The sequence below is a fragment of the Saimiri boliviensis genome, chromosome 13, assembly GCF_048565385.1.
Source record: "Saimiri boliviensis isolate mSaiBol1 chromosome 13, mSaiBol1.pri, whole genome shotgun sequence".
Classification (NCBI taxonomy): Eukaryota; Metazoa; Chordata; class Mammalia; order Primates; family Cebidae; genus Saimiri; species Saimiri boliviensis.
Window position 1 is genome coordinate 28,863,321 of NC_133461.1, and position 9,429 is coordinate 28,872,749.

The following is a 9,429-nucleotide window of genomic DNA, read 5'->3' on the forward strand; positions in this document are numbered from 1 at the left end:
AGGAGAAGTCAAGGACAGCATCTAGATTCCCAAAGGAGGCAGCGGTCTGCTTCCAGCCTTGGCAGAGGTGGCTTTTCCTGGCAGCTGTGTTCTTGATCCTTTGGAACATGAGCCAACTGTTGGTGTCCCTGAGGCTGCTATGGTCACATGCTTTCTTCCACTGAAGATACTTTCTTTACCTTCTGGTCTTTGTTTTGGTGCCCAGGGTAACATAGCCCAGGACAGCCCTGGAAATGAGGAAACTGGAGGGTCAGTGCCGCATCATGAGTGACAACCATGATTGAGAACACAGGGCTGTCATAGCTTCCATTTTGTCAAGAGGGACTTGAAATTCAGATTTTTATGCAAAATCTTCCAGTCTTTAATTGTCATGCAATTCCATTTTTTTCTTGTTGTTGAGACAAGGTCTGTCTCTGGTGCCCAGGCTGGAGTGCAGTGGCATAATTAGGGCTCACTACAGCCTCAACTGCCCCAGCACAAGTGATTCTTCCACCTCAGCCTCCCAAGTAGTTGGGACCACAGGTGTGTGTCACCACACCTGGTTACTTTTTTTATTATTTGTAGAGACCAAGTCGTGCTATCTTGTCCAGGTTGGTCTTGAACTCCTGGGCTCGGCCTCCCCAAGTGCTGGGGTTAAAGATGTGAGTCACCAATTTAATTTTGTTTAAAAAAATTATGTAGACCACAAAACACAACAGTGGCCCGGAGGTGGCCTAGGGACCCCCCCACCAACTATGCAATCATGGCTTTAGATCATAAGCTGGTGGTCCTTTCTGACTCACTCTCCCTGCCTGTGAAGTGGAGCTGAGTATCTCACACCTTTGCTGGGAGGCAGAAGAATTAGATCGTGTGAGGGATAAGGCGTATAAACTCCAGGACCTACCAAAGCAGAGTGGCGTTACTGCTGTGGGTTTCATTGCTGTCATTAAAGTCATCAAGTCTGTGATGCAATACCCCTTAATTAATCTTTGTTGACACCGCCAAGAGCACAAGTCTCTACTCTGGAGTGCAATTCAGTTACTCACATTACTCAGTAAATTATTTATTTCCCACAGCACCTAACGATTGACTCATAATGGATAACCGAAAAGTAGTTGCTGTAGGTGATGTTAGTCACTTATTCACTCACTAATTCCACTAGGATTTGTTTTTCCTTTGGTACCAATTATGTGCCTATTGTTGCCCGGGGGACACTATGGAAAATACCCAACTTCAATTGCACCCAGAGACCATCCCGGTGTGAAGAACACACGGACCCCTGAGCACTCAGTGGAAAGAGAACTGTTCATGCCAAGGAAGCAAATCTAGCTGTCCAGGTTTGCCTGGAACTGAGCGGTCTCTCAGAATGTGGGACTTAAAGAGCTTGAACCAGAACAGTCCAAAGTAAAGCAGGATTACTGGCCCTGAGTAGAGTAACAGATGGTTACAAACAGACTCAAAACCAGACAGCGCAAAGTGACCCCTTTCTCACTGACCTGGCTGTGTGATCTTACACAAGTTACTTAACCTGTCCAAGCCTTTATTTTCTTAATTATAAAATGAGAATCTATCTTGTGAAGTGGTTTTAAGGACTAAATGAGAAAATACAGTAAACACTCAATAAATGGCAGCCACCATCATCAGCACGGTTCCTGGTAAAGGGGGAAAACTCTGCTTCTCCGACGTTCCCAGCACGTTGCTCTTGTCCTTTTATGGCAGGACTCTCAAGATCCACCAGCTTCTCTCATGGTAACATCATAACTCTATGGCCTATTCCTCTGGTCTGTTTTCTGAGGCTGGACATAACATGAAGGAGGTCTCAGAACATTTCAATCAACTCAAGAGCTGAAATGAGAAGTCAGACAAAATGCCAAGCAGCTATCTGGGTGATAAAAAAAAAAAAAAAAAAATCCACACACAATCAAGATATCCCACCTTCAAAGCCGGGATGTCTGGAGCGGCTTCGGAGTCTTCCATTCTGCCCTCTATATTCCAAATGGGTTGTAGGCAGCACATACAAGACAACGGGCAACACTTGGACCCCCTCAATTAAAAACCAAGGGCATCACAATCCACTGAGAACAGTGAGGGTGCAGCTGCTATATCCTCACCCCACACTCCTGAGATACTGTGGTTCTCTGCTTCTCACCGCTCTCTGGCACCACACCTGGCTGTGGTCCTACCCCCATCATGTGCCACTCCATCCTCAACAACTATAACCTTTCTTGAGGGACTTTTTTTTTTCTCCGAGGCAGAGTCTCAGCCTGTCACACAGGCTAGAGTGCAATGGTGCAATCTTGGTTCAGGGAAACCCCTGCTTCCTCAGCTCAGGCGATCCTCCCACATCAGTCTCCTAAGTAGCTGGGATCACAAGTGTGAACCACCACACCTAGACAATTTTTCTGTATTTTTTGGAGAGACAGTGTTTTACCTTGTGGTCCAGCTGGTCTCGAACTCCTAGGCTCAAGCAAGTCACCCCCCTCGACCTCCCAAAGTGCTAACATTACAGGTGTGAGCCACTGCACCCAGACTCTTGAGTGACTTTCAAAAAATAAATATAATACAGCTGTATTATATTATCTTATATTTTATCTTACTAATATATATTTTTAAATATTTAAAATTTATTTAAAAAATAAATATAATGTAGCTGTGTTATATTGTCAAATATGCAAAAACAAGAAGGTAAAAATTAACTTTAAAATTCTTTCGACTAGGAATAAACATCAAAAGAATTTTATGTTTACCCTTCTAGAAGCATATCAATCAATAGATAGATGACAGATGCATAGATACATACACACATAAATATTTACATGCATATACACATACATACTGTGATGGTTAATACTGAGTGTCAACTTGACTGGATTGAAGAATACAAAGTGTTGTTCCTGGGTGTGTCTGTGAGGGTGTTGCCAAAGGAGATTAACATTTGAGTCAGTGGACTGGAATAGGCAGACCCACCCTCAGTCTGGGTGGGCACCACCTCATCAGCTGCAGCATGGCTAGAATAAAATCAGGCAGAAGAACGTGGAGAGGCAGGAGAACGTAGACTGGTTTAGCCTCCCAGCCTACATCTTTCTCCTTGCTGGATGCTTCCTGCCCTCAAACACTGAACTCCAACTCAAACACCGAACTCCACGTTCTTCAGCTTTAGGATTCAGACTGGCTTCCTGGCTCCTCAGCTTGCAGACAGCCTCACCTTGGGACCTCACCTTGCAACTGTGTGAGTCAATACTCCTTAATAAACTCACCTTTATATATTCATCTGTCCTATTAGTTCTGTCACTCTAGAGAACCCTTACTAATACAGACACACATATACTTACATACTTACATACGATGGTATCCATTCCTCCCTTCTTCCTTACTAACAAAATCTCAGTTGTACCCAAATAAAAATTCTGATTTTCCAAGATTCCCTCAGAGCCAGGAATGGCCAAGAGATGTGATCTGACCGCAGAGTCCTAAGCACTCGTTTGCTGAAGATTTCTCAGAAAGTTTTTCTTTTCCTGATATAAGTTCTTCCCCTTCCTTCTTGTTGTTTACCTTTTTGTTTTCCTGACTGGAATATTTAAATAGCGTGTACTTTTTGGAAATGCTGAGGCTGGATACAACTATGACAAACGTCCTGAACCCGAAGCTTTGCACACATTTCACGATGATTTAATAGAATAAATTCCCAGAAATGGAAATTGCTGGGACAAATGACATGCATCATTTTTGCATATTTTTGATTGCAAAATGCCCTCAGGAGTTGATATATCAATTTAGATTCCCATCAGTAGCATGTGAGCTCTTCCCTCGCCCCTGCTAAATTTTTGCAAGTTTAATAGAGAGAAATTGTACCACAGAGACTTACATTTCCAGCAGTATGGCAGACTAGGAAACTTAGAAACCTTTCTGCTCTAAAAACACCTAGAAGTGGTAGAGAAAAGATAATGAACAGGCTTTCGAATGCACTAACTGAGCTTTGCTAAAGAAAGGAAAATCCGGCAGCAAAAAAGAAGACAAAGAAAACTGAAACCAAAGAAGTAGGAAATCCTGGGGCAGCTGCTTTGGATGTGGAGGAGTTGGAAGGGGAGAGCTGCCAATCTTGATACCCAAGAAGCTTTGGATGTAATGGCCACCAACAGGGACAGAAGCTGAGGCCTGGGCCTAGAGCACGCATGCGTCAGAACTGTGATTCCTGCATAGAGCCAAGACTTTCTGAGGTTTCCACTCTCGATAAAAAGGTGACAGAAAAAAACAATCTGCTCACTTGCAAAGAGAGATAATGAAATAGCTTACCTAGCTTGCCGAGGGTTCTAGACAGAAAACGTATCTCCCCTGATCATTCACAAGGGCTCTGCTTTTATCTAGGCATGAGATTGAAATTTATATGATCTACATGATCCATTCAGCTCCCATCTCACCCCAGGTAAGAAGTTAGCATCCCAGACTGAAACTATGGGCTCCAATGCAACACTGTTCTCCAGACACCACACAGGAGTCTCAAAGGCGAAACCCTGAGAAACATGAACTTACAATCCAAAAGTCCATATATGCAAGGAAAGAAGCCACCTCAAGCACAAGTCAGCAGGAACCAGTAACATAGGCTTCCAGTCACTTCAGACAACAGAATTGTTGCATACACACCATAGTGTGATTTTGATCTCCAACAAATATCTTGTTAAAATGCCACCTTCTGTCCATGACCAATTCCTATTCAATGCTTTTTAATCAATGTCTTAGTGAAAGACATACACTTGTCACATTTATCGAAGACATGTAGCTCGAAGAGACCACAAACCTTTCATGTGGGGGTCCAATGAGATTTTGAAGGGATAGAAAGAGGAGCTAAAATTACAAGAAAAAATGTGAGAGGAACAACATACATTTCTGCTACATTTAAAAAAAAATCATCTTTGGGAGGCCAAGGTGGGCAGATAACAAGGTCAGGAGACTGAGATCTTCCTGGTCAACATGATGAAACCCTGTCTCTACTAAAAATATAAAAATTAGCTGGGTGTGGTGGCATGTGCCTGTAATCCCAGCTACTCAGGAGGCTGAGGCACAAGAATCACTTTAATCCAGGAGGTGGAGGTTGCAGCGAGCCGAGAGATTGCATCACTGCACTCCAGCCTGGTGACAGAGTGAGACTCCATCTCTAAAAAAAAAAAAAAAATCATCAACTGCAAAGTGCAAAGTACAGAATCAAGAGACTTGGCTTGTAGTAAATCAGGCAAAATAAGATTGAGGAAGAAGTAGAGAGATGTGGCTGGCCCAGAGACAGAGGAGGTGCTTTACAGCGCTTTTTAAGGTTTGAGAGCTTTTATTTAATTGTTTATTTTTTATTTATTTATGAGATGGAGTCTCACTCTGATGCCCAGGCTGGAGTGTAGTGGTGCGATTTTGGCTCACCGCAACCTCCGTCTCCTAGGTTCAAGCGATTCTCCTGCCTCAGCCTCCCAAGCAGCTGGAATTGTAGGTACATCCACCACACCTGGCTAATTTTTCTATTTTTAGTAGAGATGGGGTTTCACCATGTTGGCCAGGCTGGTCTCAAACTCCTGACCTCAAGTGATCTGTCTGCCTCGGCCCCCCAAAGTGCTGGGATTATGGGTGTGAGCCACCACAGTGGGCTGGGTTTAGGAGCTTTTAATGCTTAGACTGGAAAAATCAGAGGCTGCGTTTGTCATAAACTCACTGGTCCATCTCTGACAGATAAAGAATTCGCCCCTCACCTTGGCCACAGCTGGGAGCCCAGACTCTTCCCAAGCAAGGTGTTCTGAGTGGAGAGGGGCTTCCCTTGGAGCATAGTGCAGGGACTCCCCAACCCCGAGGTAAGAAAACAAGAAAGCAAAGCCATGAGCCAGGCCTGTGCAAGACAATTCAACTGTTGTCTCCATTAACCTTCACACCAACCCTAGGAGGGAGGCAGCCCCCTTTTACAGATGAGGAGCCTAAGGCCCAGGCTTATCAATTTGACCATCATAAAGCTCACAAGTCACAAACTGGGATGAAAATCCAGGTCTTCTGACTCACACCACCACACTGAATTCTTCCTTTATCCAGCCTCAGCCTCTCATGAGAAGGTTACTCTGAATTTCTTGTCCCATGCTTTGTCCTGGCCCCTATGAGGAAAGGGGGTCAGCTGAAGGCAGCTGTTCTATAAGGATGCATAGGGATCCTGACAAGATATTTCCTCTGAAAAACCAAATGCAACCTTAGAAGGCAGTCTAGGGAGCTCCTCATTTAATAGAGACTTCCAAGCAAACGAGGTAGAAGCATCTGAAGTGCAACAGAGCACCTTCTGCTGATTCCCTCCCACAAAGGGGCAATGCTCAGGCACGGTGAGGAAAGCAGGACTCGGCAGGGTGAACGAGTGCTGTCAAAACTGCCATGGCAGGTTGGAAGACGCTTCAACAGATTGAAGCACGTGTTTCCTGGCAACCAGGGAGCCCAGGACGACCTTTGGCTTCAGTCTAGGAGATGTATTGTTATCCGCTTGCCCAAGAGTGACTTAGAGGCGCTGTATGTGTCCCACGTGTCCCATGCCAGGCCTTGGGGCACTCATTTCAATAGCCATGCAGCAGCCCCAACTCACTCAGTCAATTCATTTGGTGACTGCCTACCAGCCCTGTTGGCCTGTGGGTTATGGGGAGAGCGATGCAGGGGCCCCTCTACCTGGATCTCTGGCATCAAGCCTGTGCCAGAGTCATTCGTGCCCACTACTGCCCCAGCCAGCCCACTCCCACCCCCAGCCGCACCTGTTGGCAGAGGGCTGCACCACAGATCCCAAGAAGCTGTTCTTGCTGCTTGGTAGGCAGCTCAGCAGGAGTGAGGCTGTGCTCTCGGGAGCCAGGAATAGCAGAGAACACAGATTGTGGACAAAGCAGTGACAGGAGAAGACCCCAGGTTTTCCACAGAGGTTCTAGGAAAAGCCCCGGAATCAGGCACTGCTTGCCTCTGACTGTGAGCACCCCACCAGCACCGATTGCTTAGGTGCTTAGGGTGCTCTTGGGGAGGGGTGAGCACAGGCCCTCCAATGCCCAGCCAATTCCAGACTATGTTCACTTCCCCAAAGGGCACTCGTGTCTGGGCCATGACAAAAGGTCCTGGGTTTGTGCCCAGGAAGAGCACTTCTTTGAGGCCCTGGCAGCAGCGAGTCATGAAGCTACGATGTGGCTAATACAATACTCCATGGGATTGTGGATGATGCCTTCAGACTCCAAAGACTGCGGTTGGCTCAGCTCAGCACTGAGCCAAAGCTCCTCCACGAGGAAGCCCTCAGCCAAGCCTTGAGGGCAGAGCTAGGGCTCTCTCCGGGCACCTGCAGGATCATGGAGGGTCCCTCGTGAAAAAGTCTGAGGCCTGGCCATGCTATTATCACCTGGTCCAGTCCCTGACACTTTTTTTTTTTCAATACATCTCCCATACCGTTAGTGCACAATTCAGCAATTTTTAGTGTATTCCTGTGACTGGACAACTATCACCTTTATCTAGTTCCAGAAAATTTTCATCAGCCCCCAAAGAAACCCCAAACCCATTAGCAGTCACTCTCCTTCTCTCTTCCCCCAGCCCCAGCAGCCACTGATCCACCTTCTGCCCTAGGGATTTGACTGTCAATTCAGCACATTTCATATAAATGTAGTCATGCAATATGTGGCCTTTGTGCCTGGCTTCTTGGGCTCAGCATAACATCTTCCAGGCTTATCCATGTTGGAGCATGTGGCAAGACTTCTTTCCTTTCTTACGGCTGAGCAGCATCCCACTGTATGGATAGCCCACCTTTTGTTCATCCATTCATCACTGATGGACAATTGGCTTGTTTCCACTTTGGGCCATGATGAATAATGCTGCTGTCAATATTTGTGTAAAAGTTTTTGTGTGCAAATATCTACTCCCATTTGGTGGTTTGTCTTTTCACTTTCTTATAATAGTGTCCTTTGAAACACAAAAGTTTTTAATTTAGGTGATGCCCAACTTAATTATTTTTTCTTTTATCGCTTGTGCTTTTGGTATCCTAAGAAACCACTGCTTACTCCAAGGTCACCAAGATTTACCCCTACATTTCCTTCCAAGAGTCTTGTAGTTTTTAGCTCTCCCAAAATGTCTTTTGCTTCATTTTGAGTTAGTTTTTATAGATGGTGTGAAGCAGGGTCCATCTCCATTCTTTCACAGGTGATATCCAGTTGTCCTGGCACCCTTTGTTGAAAAGACATGACAATTTCCACTTGTCTTGGCACTTGATAGTTATATTCAGTGTGATTGTCAGAGAACCCAAAAGGAAGCCAAAAGCCAAGGGAATTTTAGGATTGATTAATAACCATTGCCAGGGTGCCAATGCTTCTTTTGTGGGACAGACATGTCCGTTGGGCACCTCCACCACCCCGAGCACTGCCACTAGGGGAAGCTCTGTCAGTTCTCCAGACTTGATTTTTTTTTTTTCTTTTTTAAGCTATGCCTGGATGTAAAAGTCAGTTGTGCTTTAATGGCTGTATTCACAAAGCTAGTACAGAAATTGTGAGTCTTTTCCAGGCCAGTAGCAGGTATTTCTCTGAATCATTGGCCATTTGTTCCTTATAGACAATTTTGTTTGTTTATTTATTTATTTGTTTGTTTAGAAACAGAATTTTGCTTTGTCACCCAGGCTGGGGTGCAGTGGCACAATCTCAGTTCACGGCAACCTCTGCCTCCCAGGTTCAAGCGATTCTTGTGCTTCAGCACCCTGAGTAGCTGGGATTACAGGTGTGCACCACCATGCCCGACTAATTTGTATGTTTTTTGTAGAGATGAAGTTTCACCATGTTGGCCAGGCTGGTCTCAAACTCTTGGCCTCAAGTGATCTGCCCGCCTTAGCCTTCCAAAGTGCTGGGATTACGGGCCTGAGCCACTGCACCTGGCCTCACATAAACAATTTAAACACTAGGAAAGTCCCTCATTTCAGCAACAGCCGACCTTTTCCTGAAAGCAGCTGTTCCCAGCTCCATGAATGTGGAGTGACCTCAACAGACACTGGGCGCAGGCCATATTCACTAGGGAGGACACAGTGGGAAGTCAAGCTGCCCCACCCACTTCTGCAAGACAGCTTGACTTGAGTAAAGCTATATGGGCTGCTGGGTAACTGGATTTACTTGCATGCTCCTGGTTCCTGAGTCTTTTCCTTTGTCAGAGCCGTAGACTTGCAATGGCCAAGTGTTCCTGGATTGCTTTGGGAAACATTCATCATTTAGAGACTTCCTAACATTTTGCTTACAGCTTTACTATAGTGTTGATCAGACTGAATTGTAATACAATTAACGGCTAACATGGATTGAGAATTTATTATGAACCAGGCTTTGATCTAAGAACATCACTATATTATGACCAGGTACTGCGTTTATGCCCACTTTACAAATGAGGAAACAGAGTGTTTAGGTAACTTTAGAAAATGATCACACAGCTCATAGGGATTTGACCCCC

At 45.3% G+C, this 9,429-nt stretch overlaps 1 pseudogene; it reads right to left on the reverse strand.

Annotated features, from left to right (window-relative positions):
- Positions 1-6,567: 6,567 nt before the first annotated feature.
- Positions 6,568-7,346, reverse strand: LOC101034395 (single-strand selective monofunctional uracil DNA glycosylase pseudogene; annotated as a pseudogene).
- Between the last annotated feature and the right edge of the window lie 2,083 nt (positions 7,347-9,429).